This window comes from Eupeodes corollae, chromosome 1 (assembly GCF_945859685.1).
Source record: "Eupeodes corollae chromosome 1, idEupCoro1.1, whole genome shotgun sequence".
Taxonomy (NCBI): domain Eukaryota; kingdom Metazoa; phylum Arthropoda; class Insecta; order Diptera; family Syrphidae; genus Eupeodes; species Eupeodes corollae.
The window spans coordinates 112183605-112197133 of NC_079147.1; the positions used below are offsets into that span (position 1 = coordinate 112183605).

Below are 13529 nucleotides of genomic sequence, written 5' to 3' on the forward strand. Positions count from 1 at the left end.
CGCCTTTTCTTCCTCATTTATGGGCAGCCTCCTGTTTTATAATAATAATTGTCGGCGACCGAAGCCAGTCAACGAATTGCCATGAGCTAGAGAATATCTTCTACCTATCTTCTCTGGATTCTTAAAACAACTTGTCAGCTGAGTCAGTGTAAAAAGAAAGAACAAATTCAAAAGACAGACTGGAGTCATCCTGGTTTATGTACTTAAAGTGTACCTTTGTCAAATAAGAAAGCACAAACGCGTGTATTTCCTTCCCAAGTACCTAACTTGTCTATACAAAAAGCCATCCAGCGGAGTGAACAAAAATCGTTGAAAATCTTTCTTCAGGCAGATGATATTCGTCTGAACGACCAACGACGACGAAACGAAAGACGACGCGATGACTGCGACGGTGACGGCTACGAAGACAACGACGACGACGTAACAAAAGAAAACAAAGGGCACGTTATACATAAAAACATTCGGAAACATATCGACTGCGGATCAGGGTTTCCTCCGCCGCATCGGGTTGGCTGTCGAAGTGTCGATGTCGGGGACCTTATGTACACACACTTACGCCGCGGAGGCTGTTCCCTGCTTTCCACCCCTGTTTATGAATATGAACCTAGTGCGACACACGACACAAAATTTAAAGGAAACAACGCACTACACGTTCATGTCCCGCGAAACATTGATGTCGTGAACGCTGCGCTGTCATTGTCGCTGGATTCATTCTAAACCGTTAACGAATCGATAAAATATAATATTTGTATCGTCTGATCCTTGTCGCCCGGCGGCGGTTATTTTTCCTTGTTTATTTTTCGTTCAATTTTATTAAATTGTGAATGTTTAATAAATATATTTGTGTAAATATCTAACTGATATCGGTAATTTATTGATAATTGCAAGTGCTATAATTATAATAAACACTTCCATAAATGTGACAAGTAAAAGAGTTTCCATTTTACATAATATATTAAAAACCTAATTGGAGATTCAATAAGAAGTTCTTGAAGAATTCAAATAAGGATAAGACCTAATCAAAAAGTTCCAACTAAGAAGGTGAGACCAAAGAAAAAGAACAGCGAAATGACCCATGTCATTTTCCTAAATGTACAATTTATCAATGTTAGTAATCTTTTGATCAGTTTTAAAATAACTTATAATAGTCCGACTTCAGAGTTCTCGCAGTGTCCCATCAAGACGAAATTTGACAATATTGAACCCTTCGGATATTCGCGTTTTTCTTTTTTAAATCCATTCTTTTTAAAAATATAAAGGATGCGGGTACATCGTCTCAGATTTATCTATGTGAATTTTTCTTCCTTTTCTTTTTTATCCCAGACGAGAAAAAATCATCATCTTCTTCATCCTGATGATGGCGGGTTATGCTTATAGATGAGGTAAATGTCCTTTTGTGTGTCCGCGGATTTTCGTGTTGTTAATCGATCAGATTCGATAGCAATGGACGTGATGACAACAAAGGATCTTTCACAGGATACTCGTATAGAGATTTTATTTAAAGTTGATAAGAATGATTCTTAGATATGTATTTTGTGTGGAAAAGTGCCTCTTCCAAATGATTATGTGTGTTTGTATGTACGAATGTATGGGAAAAGATACAAAATAATATATTTTGTTGGTGTGTCTGAGAGGGATAAAGAATAAATAGTGGGTCATATATTTTTCTATCAAAGGATGCGTGTTTATGAATAACTTTAGAATGTTGTATAGTTGCAATAATTCAATGTAAAAATCAACAAAATTGTGACGCATCTGCTTTGAGCTTGATTTAATGTTGATCGAATCAATGATTTCTTTTTTCTTTCGAAATTATGTGCAATAAGTATGAAAACATAAAATATGTACACATTCCTAAATGTTATCTAGTTTAATAGTTTTAAACACTTTTTTGTTTATTTCTTGTTTGAGAAGTGTTTTTAAAATTATAATTAATTCGATAGAATTTTGAGCGGATTATAAAAATTGGGATATAGAAGTTTAGTGGAAATTAGTGACCGCTGGTGCTTTATGATAGGACAATAGCTGCGTTTGCCGTCGCTTCCATGGCAATCATCTCTGCCAATACGCCTGCAGCCGCCGCACAGTGGTTTCGGTTATATGGGAAGAGCGGTCAAAATTAATAATCACATATTTAATGACAAATAACTCTGAATATATATAAATAAAGCCGTTATTTTTGCTTTTTTAATATTTTGATTAAAGTAATTAGTGCAATAAGTCTAAAACCTCTTTGGGTAAACTTGAATTTTCAGTTTTTTCAAGAATACAAGCGGTTGAAAGAAGTGTGTCGGAAGAAAGGAACTATCTATTTATCAAATCAGTGTTGGTGGCAACTCTTGAAATTTTCCGCGTATTTTTTTCCCTGAACCTTTTCACCTCTTTATATTAAGCCTCAGCAGCTTCTTCAGTTAACTGCCCTATGGGCAAAATTGCGTTTTGGACAATTTGTCCCCATGAATAGGTACCTTATGTACAGAAGTTGGCATATGATACCATGGATATTCAATAACAAATTCCTTTGCGGTTTCTATAGTATACTTTTCAAAAGTGCTGGCGTTTATGGCAAAAAAACAGGCCAAAGTTTTTGAACAACTGCACATCTCCAATTATCTCCGAAGAAAGAGAAGGGTTTGCAAAAAATCTCCGGGCCGTATTTCCATCGTTCGAGTTACCCCCACCTTGATTAGGCTTGTCAATATTGAGACCAGTTTTTTTCCTGAACTCTTTCTGTATGCGTTGTTTCTGGCTTTCATAAAAAGGTTTTTCAACCTATACGCTAAATGGATAAAAAATTCAAAAAAACGTATCCACGCATGTAATGGTGATATACCAAAGTCCAAACTTTCGAGATTTATGTTTCTTTTCAAAGAATTTTTTAATATCGTTCATGGCAGACGGTTTGGCTCCACAAATGTGGCAGATCTGTTGTGATGAGGTATGCGTCAAGGCATTACACACCTTTCCTTCCATGTTTCACCAATATGTTACGATCAAAAGCAGTAACAGTAGTACTCGACAATTTATCGATTTGATCTTGAATGTATTTTTGTTCTTCTCTGCTCAATCCTTCAGTTTCATTTTTAAGTTGAAAACGCACAGGTCTAAACAATACCTGGTGGATCCAGGGCGAAGATTCTGCCATACAATTTGTTTAGGTACGTCAGGATTTAACTGTGTAAAAAGTTGAAGGTGGACATACGGTGTTGTGAACATATCACTTTAATTAAATTTTGCCGTGATTCGTTGTTTGTATTCTTATTGTCAGCTGCTACCATCAAAACCCCACTTTCCAATCAGCGTTAAATTACAGGAATCTCCTTGAAAATCTGTTAATGCCTCTCCTTGCGATTTGACAATCCGTTTTGCTGTATGATTCAAAAGCCCTTGAAGAGTAACCTCAGCCAATGAATCACTTACCGTTATTGTTTCCGGATCCGGATAGCAGTCTTATTTTGCTTTTAAAACTTTTGCACAGCATGGGAATAAATCTACACCCGTAGATTCATTCACCGCACTCCTAATTACTTGGTATTAATTTTTAGACAACTTAGCCTCTACCAAAATTTAAAGGGCGTCATTAACGTTAAGAATTTTTCTGTGCGAAATGTGTCTCGGCAATTTTTCAAAGCGGAGGCTATATCGGGGTCTATTAAAGCAATGCTTGTAATACGTTTCCTTTTTGTTCTGGAAAAGCATTTTAAAAATGCTTATTTTGGCCTGCCTTGAAGTCTTCTGTGGCCCTAAGCCAGCCATCGTTTTTTCTCATGAAATGTATAAGGTCATTATAGACCAATTTCATTATTGCCTACCTTCTCCAAAATATATGAAAAACTAATGGAATCGCGTGTAGTCGACTTTTACGACAAAAATATATTCTTTAGCTGTAATCAGTTTGGCTTTAGAAAGGGATTGTCAACAGAGGATGCCATTCTTAAAGTGTGTTCTCAGTTGTATGGTGGAGTCAACATAAAGAAATCATCAATGGCACTCTTTGTTGACATGACCAAAGCATTCGATATGGTTGACCACAACTTATTACTTCGAAAACTGTATTGTGCTGGTTTCAGGAGCTTTACTTTTGATTGGTTTCGTTCTTATCCAAATTTTAGAGAACAAAAAGTGTGCGTCAAGCGTTTTTTTAGTGAATCTAGAATTTTAAAAAATGGAGTTCCACAGGGATCAGTCCCCGGTCCCTTACTATTTTTAGTTAATAATAATTACATTTTTGAAGTGCAACTAATCACCCACTGCTTTTGCAGATGATATTGTCCTGACATATCAGTGCAACTCAGATCTTGATTGCATTTCAAAAATCTCTGAAGACTTACAAACGTTAAGAATCTGGTTAACTGAACACAAATTAGAAGTAAGTGAAAAAACCAAGTTAATTTCTTTTAAAGTTTCATCAAATAAGATACATGATTTTAATATATTTTTTCACGCATATGATTGTTGCTAGCTTTTCTTATTTTCTTATGACTTGCTTCTGAGGCTTCTTCGGAAGGAACGCCAATTGGTAATCAGCTTATCATGTCCTTTTAATGAATAAGAAGCTTGTGACTCTGCTTGGCATGTAATATACCAACTGCATTTTATTCAGTATATGCTTTTTGTTTCTGTCAATAGCTTAACAAAATTGTCCATGTTTTTCTGACGACCAGATGCAGCTGTTAAAAGAATATTCCAAAATTAAAATTCAGGTCCTTGTCCACACCAGTAATTTCAGAACTTTGCCTTGAATTTAAGAAAAACCTTCTCACAGTATTTCCGTCATTGGTTGTTCCATATCCGGGCTTTGGGATGTCGACAAGGAGCCCCATTTTTTCCTTGAAATTTTCTTGTATCTGCTTTTTCCTCTCATTAAATATCAATTTATTTTCTTTGCCACGAACTGCCCAAATTTGAATTGGTAATCTGTATAAGAGCAAACATTCAAATCATCTTATCCAGGAATGAAGAGAAGATAAGCCGTATGACATTTGGCGCTCGTTCTGCAATTGAAGATAAATTCATTTGCTCAATGCATTTTAGCACTTCCGTCAAGCATTGTCAACAACATTTTAAAGGAAGCCAACATTTTTTTATTTATTGAGGTTTCAAAGCTTTCAGATTCTGAAATAGCCATTTCCATTTTACTTTGCTCAGATCAAGAACAGAACGAGCGCGCTATTTTCTTTTGCAAAGATTAATTTTATTTGCCTGCAGAAAAGGGTCGAGCCTGGACGAGAGTTCACTCAATTTTTTCGCCATCTACAGAATCCAATCATTTCAGCGGCACTAGAGGCAGCTGTAACAAATAAAAAGCTATCTGTATCGGTTTAAGAATTTTTGTTGATAGTTGCTGTGTCCGGAGCTGCCATCAAAGCCCCACTTACAAATGTGCCTTTTCATATTTTTTCGCAATGTTCAGTATGCTTTTTGAAGTTTTATTTAATAAACATAGCAAATTTACGTCCGCGGTGGATTCAGAAACAATAGCAACTGTTGGCAATATTTCTGACTTATATGTTTGCAACTTATAATAGCTTGGTAAACAATCTTTATAGAAACTGTTTACAACGGAACAAAGTAAAGAATATTGTCTTTTAAATAAACCGAAATCTAAGTATAAAGCCAAGGTTTGTTGAAGAGTTAGGGTCTTATTGTTCTTGCGAGGATAAAATGAAGCACGACCAGTCAACTTTGTCACATTCTCCAATTCCTCTGGAGAGGTTTGCGACACAAGTTCTTGAACACGATGTTTTTTAGTGCGATCAGTACACTCTTTAAAACCTTTTCTTGGCCTTCCGTTGCTTGTGCTTGGCCTGTTTAGATTACAATTTATTTTTTTGGAAATGAAGGTAAAATGTTATAAAAATTATTGATTAAAATAGGATTTTATCACTTACGCAATCAACTAAAGCTTTAGGTAAACGCTCATGAACCCATTAAGTCTTCTACAAAACTGCTCCCACTTCTGCTTTACCTTGAGGCAATCAAATTTAGCAACTTTCTTAATTTGCTTTTCCAATTCTCTTATTGGCTCTTTTAAGCCAAGAAGTTTTTGAATTTCTTGACAAACATTGTGCAACGCCACGTTTAAAAAATGTCGTCATTTTGAATACAGGAAATTGAACCTAAAAAACGTGATTTTAAGATTTTTTTCTTTATTCACTTAAAGGGCACTTTACTAAGTATAAAACCATAAAAACCTCAAAAAATGAAATGCTTATTCAAAATTTTAGGAGCAAAACAGAATTTTTTCACCAAAAAAAATATAAACTTGACAATCTTTGTCGCCGTATAACTTTTGCACTAATTGGTCAATGGAAACAAATTTTTAAGCAGTTAGAACCTATAAATATAAGTGATGACTTCCAATCACTCAAAAGTACCGCTATAACATTTGATTTTTGGATTTATTGCTATGAGTCGTCACACTGTCGTTTTCTAAGTTCGAACTCTTCCACAACTAAAGACGAATCGCTGCTTACGGTACTGTGTTTTGAGAACTAGTCTCAGTACGAAACTCACTTAGCTTGTATTTACAATTCAGCCGGATTTTCGATAATATTTGTTGACTTTTTTCACGGGCAAATGCGGATCAGTATTACCCGTGGCACGATGGTTAGTGCGTTGGACTGTCTTGCCAGAGGTCTTGGGTTCGATTCCTGACATCTTAAGTATTGCCTCTTGCGAGGAATACACAAATTTTCCAAGAGCAACTCTTGTCATGAAAAAGTGCTTTCTCAAATTAGCCGTTCGGATTCGGCATATAAACTGTAGGTCCCCTCTATTCCTGACAACATTACTCGCACACATGAATGTTTGGGAGTTTTAAGTCACTAGGCCCTAGTTCTCAACGGACTGTTGCGCCACCAAAGTTATTTATTTAAGTGCGGATCCATACTCTTGTTTGTGTTGGGTCACAAACCTAACATGACGATAAGTTTTTAAGCACCGCTTAAAAATTTTCTCTAATGCTGGCTGACAAAGTTTAAATAAAATAACGTGTATCTTAACCTTACATTTAAAGTATTTAAAGGGCTAAAGTGAGAATGTTAGTTATTTGGTTATTTAAAAACACTGTTGTCACATGGTGTAACTATTAAATTTGGACGACTCCCTGCATATGAAAGCATTCCGAGACTTAAATAAGATTCTAAATATGCCATATTTAAGAGTTAAAGTACCTTTTATAGGGGTCTTGTGCAATTAAAGTAGAACTGTTAGAAATGTAATTATTATTATTATTTGTTTGTTGGCATTTCTATAAATACAAAAATATAGATAGAAAATATAGAAAATATAGGGATCAATTTCTAGGCGTCTATTATTCATCGGTCTGTTTACTCGTAGATTGGCGCTAATGCTATAGAAGTGAAATTCTTAAAAACTACTGTTTTGCGTACACCTTTTGGAAATAGGCACTTGGTCCAGTCCTTTCCTTGGTCCAGTTACTAACTAGTAATTTGAGCAACAAAATTTAAAGCAGTAAATAGGAATTTTATTTTTACATATAAATAATAAGTATTTGAAAATACAAGGGGGCCATATCCCCTGGTTCCATTATTGTTCACAGGATCGTCAAGAATGCAAGATGTAATGCGTCTAAAATTTAGAAAAAAACTATTGAAAATGAAATTGAATTATTCTTAAATTAGTAAATTTTGCTCTCATTGTCAGTAATGTCTTTGTCAGTCAGTTGCGTTTTCTCGTAAACAATATAATATTTAAAAAAAAAACAAACAAATATGATTTAAAATCATGAAAATGAAAATAAATATAAACCATCATAAAAGTGTTCATATATGCGTTTCGCCCCGATGTAATGGTTGGGCTTATCAGAAGATGACCATTAAACCTTGTCTTGATGCATATTTTCTCGAATAAATCGAGATTTCATATATCCCGAGCTACATAGAGCAACTGCGAATTATATAGTTGCTACAAGTCTTCAAAGAAGATAAATTTTAGAGTTTATGGTTCAATAAATTAAAACATAAACATTTAAAATTAGCTAAAATTAAAACAACAATAACGTATTTTAATGCGATATTAAAATTATACACATAATACAACTTTTCAATACTCTTCAATAGTTATCAGAAAAAAGAATAAAGAATGTTTAATGCCTTTTTTAAAAATAATTAATATCCAATGTATATTTATAAGCGTATTTCTGCATAATGTTAACGTAGCAACTTTTACCTATCTTAAATGTGGCGTTTAGAACTAAACAAAGCATACAGAATGTATAACCACTTGAGAAAATTTAGTTCAAGAACGACAATGACATCACAGTTGTTGTTTTGTGTCAACCTTCTCTGAAGCCTTGTTATATAAACATAAAGGACTCCGAACCCTCCTTTTGGTATATTATCGCCACCACCAACCGTCCATTGTATTCTGATGAGTACATAAACTGATTAACTCATAAGTATATACACTATACAGTTATTTTATCATAAAAAGGACGACTTCCTCTTCCGAATGCATCTAATATTATCACAGCTTGATTTTCCGTCATCGTCGTGCATCGCCGTCGTGTCGGTCGTCGCTTCGGTAGTTCGATTGGCGGTGGTGGTGGCCACTATGTCTATATAGTAAGATCTTTTACAATTCTTTATACTTTATGCATCATTTGATATAAGGTTCTGTTTTGGTGTTCTCAATAGTTCTCACATTACGGAAGCCCTTATTGGATCAATTACAAATTTCATTGAGCGTAAAATTGTGACGCAACGTTGCAATTCAATAAGAAATTAAAAATTAACAAAGCATTCCTTTTCACATCCGTTGCATCTTACGAGTATACGCACATTCCTTAAGGAATTTATATGAGTATCCAAATATCAAAATACCTTCTATAAGGTTGTGTTGTATCGATGTGATTGAAATGTTTTCAACATGACTATTATCAAAGAAACGAGTATAATTTATATGGAAGTGAGAACATCCAAAATCAGCATTTGTACGTTTGATATGACTGATGACTTCTATTCTACGTGAATATTAAAAAGGCAAGCGTATCATGAAGCCATAATTTGTATCCCAAGTTCTTTCTACAAACATCTCAAAATAAAGTTTCTGCTAGTCTTAGTTTTTATTGGGGTAACAAAAAAGAGTCTGAGATGCGACCCACACTGATAAACTCCCAATCCATGCTCGTCTGTCGATTTGTTTAAAAGTTCAACAAAATATTAATAACAAAATTTTGTATTCATAAAAACAAAAATTGAAGTGAATATCTCTCTTTTTTCTCAGAATACTTTACTCGAAAACCATTTCTTATCAGTTTTTTGTTAACATCGCTATATTAACACGAGACTGTGAAAGAAGTGCGTTTTATTGAAATCTTGCTCTTTTAAACGTTATCTGTTAGGGCATATTATTGCATATGTCACTGAAAATGCATACCTGTTCATTTTTACTATCAAAGCATATTTTTTCATTTTTTGTAAAAACAAAGCATTATTGAGAACGAAGAATGAAACGCAACAGTTTTTTGGGCAATCTTCGAGTTATTCGAAACATACAGAGTTTGAAAGATATTTGTGACTTGTGTGGTGCTTTTGTGGGGTCAGATATACCCTTTTTCAAAATTCGCAATTAAGTATTAGTTTTTTTTTGGAAAAATATACCGAGCACGAAATTCTTGCAGAAACAACCTTTCGCGAAAAATATATACACAATTTTATAAAAAAAAACAATCGATTCAATCAAAAACACAAATCGTTTTTTATGTGTTTCAAAGCACGAGATAACAGACGCAGCAAACAGATATGTTGCAAATGTTATCATTGGAATTTTGGATTCAGATGAGACGTTCGCTAAAGAAACATTTGTATTAAATGTAGCTCAACTGGAAATGAAAAATCACTTAACCATCATCGCCCGGCTCTTCGATTATTCGGTTAGAATTCTGGGTGAAGATTTTAACAAAGACTCGATCTTACTTTTTTTATCAGACGCTGCTCCATATATGGTAAAAGCGGAGTATGTAAAAAAATTAGAAGTGAATATGCTGTCATTGACCGCTTTATAGTAAACTAAAAACAAGTGTTTTTAAGAGCTCCACTGGAACTTCCTCCACAACCAATCATTACGCGATGGGGGACATGGCTCGAAGCGGTAAACTACTACGCCAAGCATTTCGGATTTTGTATGCTTTTTTTTAGGCATCAAGCTATGGGTTTATAGTTACATCAATTTCAAAAATTGAATCACGTAGTTTATAGTTTAATTCCAGCACACAAATTATAAGTCAAGCGGTAAAGGAAATCTACACATTAACAGCAAGGCTACGAAATCAGTGTAGAAAAATATAGAACATGTAATGGAAAAAAATGCTGGCTTCGAAAAACTAAAAATAATTGCAATGGCTTTGTTAGGAAAAAAACCAAAGCAGTTGAGGACTATACAATTGCTGAAGTTTTAGCATTAAAATACATTTCGATCTCTTCTGTTGACGTTGAACTGAGGTTTTCCATGTATAAAAGTGATTTTCGATCAAACAGACAAAGTTTAATTTTCAAATATTTTAGTGAAATGTTAGTTATTTAGTGCAACAAAAAATTTCTTTTATTCAAAAATGAATTTGCTTTGTTAACTTTTCTTTTTTTCTTTCTTAAATAATATATGTGAGCGAAATAGAAATATTTGCCATCAAACAAAATTTTTTGGATATCAAACAAATTTTGTAGATGTTTTATTAATCTTCAAAAAGTTTGGTATTGTTCTTATTAATTAATTTCCTAAAGTAAATAACGCTTCTAATAAACATCTTTTACAATTATTGAGCATATTTTGAGGGCATATATTTGATTTGTAAGGGTATATTATAAGCGCTTAAATCTAGTTTTTTATAACATATTTTTGGTTGCCCTTCTTTTCATTTTTTTTGTCTTGGTAGGTTTACCTGTTTTCAGTAAATAATTAACTAAATGTAAGCAATAATATTTTGAATAAGTTTGATTTCATAATCTGTTTTTCTTAACGAGATTTTTAGCCCAAAATCAATTTTTACCAATATTTGTAGCATTTTTTGTAAGTTTATATATCTTAATAATAAATAGAGATTGGATTTTTCTAAGATCTTACGTTAACAACATTATTTAGAATTAAGTGCGTTTTTTTGGAATTCCATATATAGTACAGTGAGAAATTGCCAACAAAACGGTCCGCAGTAGCCAGATTTTTGTATTTAATAATTGGTACAACTGAAAGAAGATCTGTCAGAATAATAATTAAAAAAACACACAAATAGAACAAAATTGTGTGAAAATCAAAAGTTAAAATTAACCAAGCAAAAAAAAAACTAACTAAAACTAATAAAATGGACAATTTTCAAGAAGAAATGGTAAGAAAACATCTGGAAATTAAGATTCTATAAAAAAAAGTTCATTTAACAATTGCCTATGGAGAAGGATTGTTCGTAGACTACTACATTAACACGTGGTGTTGAAGCGAGCTTTAAGATCGCCTCAATTCTTTATATACCTGAATCAAGTTGAAATGAGCTAAATTTGACTCGATTCAGGTCGGAGATCGGAGTCAAGTCAAAATTTCAGAAGAAAATCTGTGTGGAGTTGGTTTAACAGATAATGCATAATGGTCTGTTTATTTGCATGTTTGTGTACAAAAAATGTATTTTTGTTTTAATCAAATTACAACAAAAAAATTATTCATGAAGTAGGTATTCTTAAATGGTGCTGAACTAATCAGTTCTTCATTGTTTAAAACGAATCAACCTATCTTACTAGTACTTCACACATCGAAAACATCGAAACACTATTTGCATTTTAGATAGTGCTGTCAAACATAATCGTTTTTAAATCTTCTTGTGCGGTGGAAAAAGATTTATTTAATCTAAACTGAGGTTTATACCTTTGTTCGAAACATAGCAAACTTAATTATTTTTGCTATTGTTTTCTCTTGCAAAACCCAGTTAGTCCATTTTCACTAACAAATCAAATAATATCAGCAGTAATTCCCAATGGAAAACACACATGATTTCAAATGCACAACAACCTAACGAACACAGCCATCTAGATAAAAATGCAATATCAGTCGTACCAACATTTGAGAATGAAATCACTTAAGATCCATTCGCGACTCGTATAAATGTCAAAAACCCATCCGTTGTTGTAAGATTCTACTGTCTGGACTGTCATGCAAGGGGCCTTGGGTTCAATCCCAGCCTGTGCCACCTAACTTTTTTCACGGGTACTGCCTCTTGCGAGGAATTGACAAATTCTCCATGAGTGATACTTGTCATGAAAAAGTGCTTTCTCAAATTAAACGTTCGGATTCGACATATAAACTAAAGGTCCCTTCCATCTCTGACAACATTACTCGCCCACAGGAATGGTTGATAGTTGTAAGTCACTAGGCCCTGGTTTTTCATTGACTGTTGCGCCACCTAATTTATTTATTTGTACCTTTATTTATTTACAACATATAGAGAATCGAACATCAATTTTTGAAGAATTTAGTATAGTATTTTGTGTAGATTTTATTTTCAACTTCCATAGGAAGTTGTTGCAATGGGTCCGATTTGTCAAATTGAAAATTTTAATATTTATCGACGTTTCAAGGTCCCTAGAGTCGAAATAAAAGATTTTTAGAAAGCTGTCTGTGCGTGCGTGTGTACGTACGTTCGTACGTCCGTATATACGTCCGTACGTTTGCGACGTTTTTTCGTTAGCAGTTTAAAAAAAAAGGTTCTTTTACCGTAGCAGTTTAAAAAAAAGGTTAACTCTAAATATCTCACGAACCAATGACGCTAGAGACTTGAATTAAATTTTATATACTATACTGTAACGTGATACCAAACCAATATACAGTTATTTTTATAAATCGGAAAAACTAAAAAAAAATGTGTCAACTTGAAAAATTTACAAATAAAAAATGATTTTATCTTCAAAACAATTTTGTGTAACATTTTTAACAACTAGTAAAATTTTGAGAAAAATCCAATTGACAGTTTTTTTTACAAAAAATTAAAACCTAAAAAAACAATACTAAAACTTGGTAAAAATTTACTTTTGACTCAAATAGCTTTTTAAAAATTCAAAATATTGTCTTCAAACTTTTTTTTTATTTCAAAGAAAATATTGCTTTCGACATTCAGTAAGTTTTTTATAAAAATCCAACAGAAATAGAAAGTACACAATATATGGTAAACATTTATGTTCGGTTCTTGATATCTCTCAAATTAACTTAATTCATCCAATTTATAAAAATTTAAGAAATGATACTAACATTGGTAAAAATTTTTTTTCGACTAAAAATCCATTTAACAAAACTAGATTTTCAAACTAAACCGGTTTTTAATTTGAAAAATATTGTTGGAAATTTTAATTTTTCAGTGTGGGTCGCATCCCATCCTTTTGGCTTTTTTAATTTTTAAAGCCAACATTTTTTACCAAGGTTTATTTTTGTCGAAAACGTAATTTTTCGAAGAATACAATTATTTTTTAGAAAAAATAATTTTTTCTTCGCATCCCGTGATTTTACATAATATACGAGTACAATTTGATTCT

The 13529-nt window shown here is 33.1% G+C and overlaps 1 protein-coding gene across 1 annotated transcript in view; it reads left to right on the forward strand.

The window, feature by feature from the left end:
* The first annotated feature begins 286 nt into the window (after positions 1 to 286).
* Positions 287 to 13529, forward strand: part of LOC129943176 (protein single-minded) — a 56937-nt gene continuing 43694 nt past the window's right edge. The window contains exon 1 of the mRNA XM_056052450.1: positions 287 to 1041. The gene's annotated coding sequence lies outside the window, so the exon portion shown is untranslated. The remainder of the gene's footprint in view (positions 1042 to 13529) is intronic.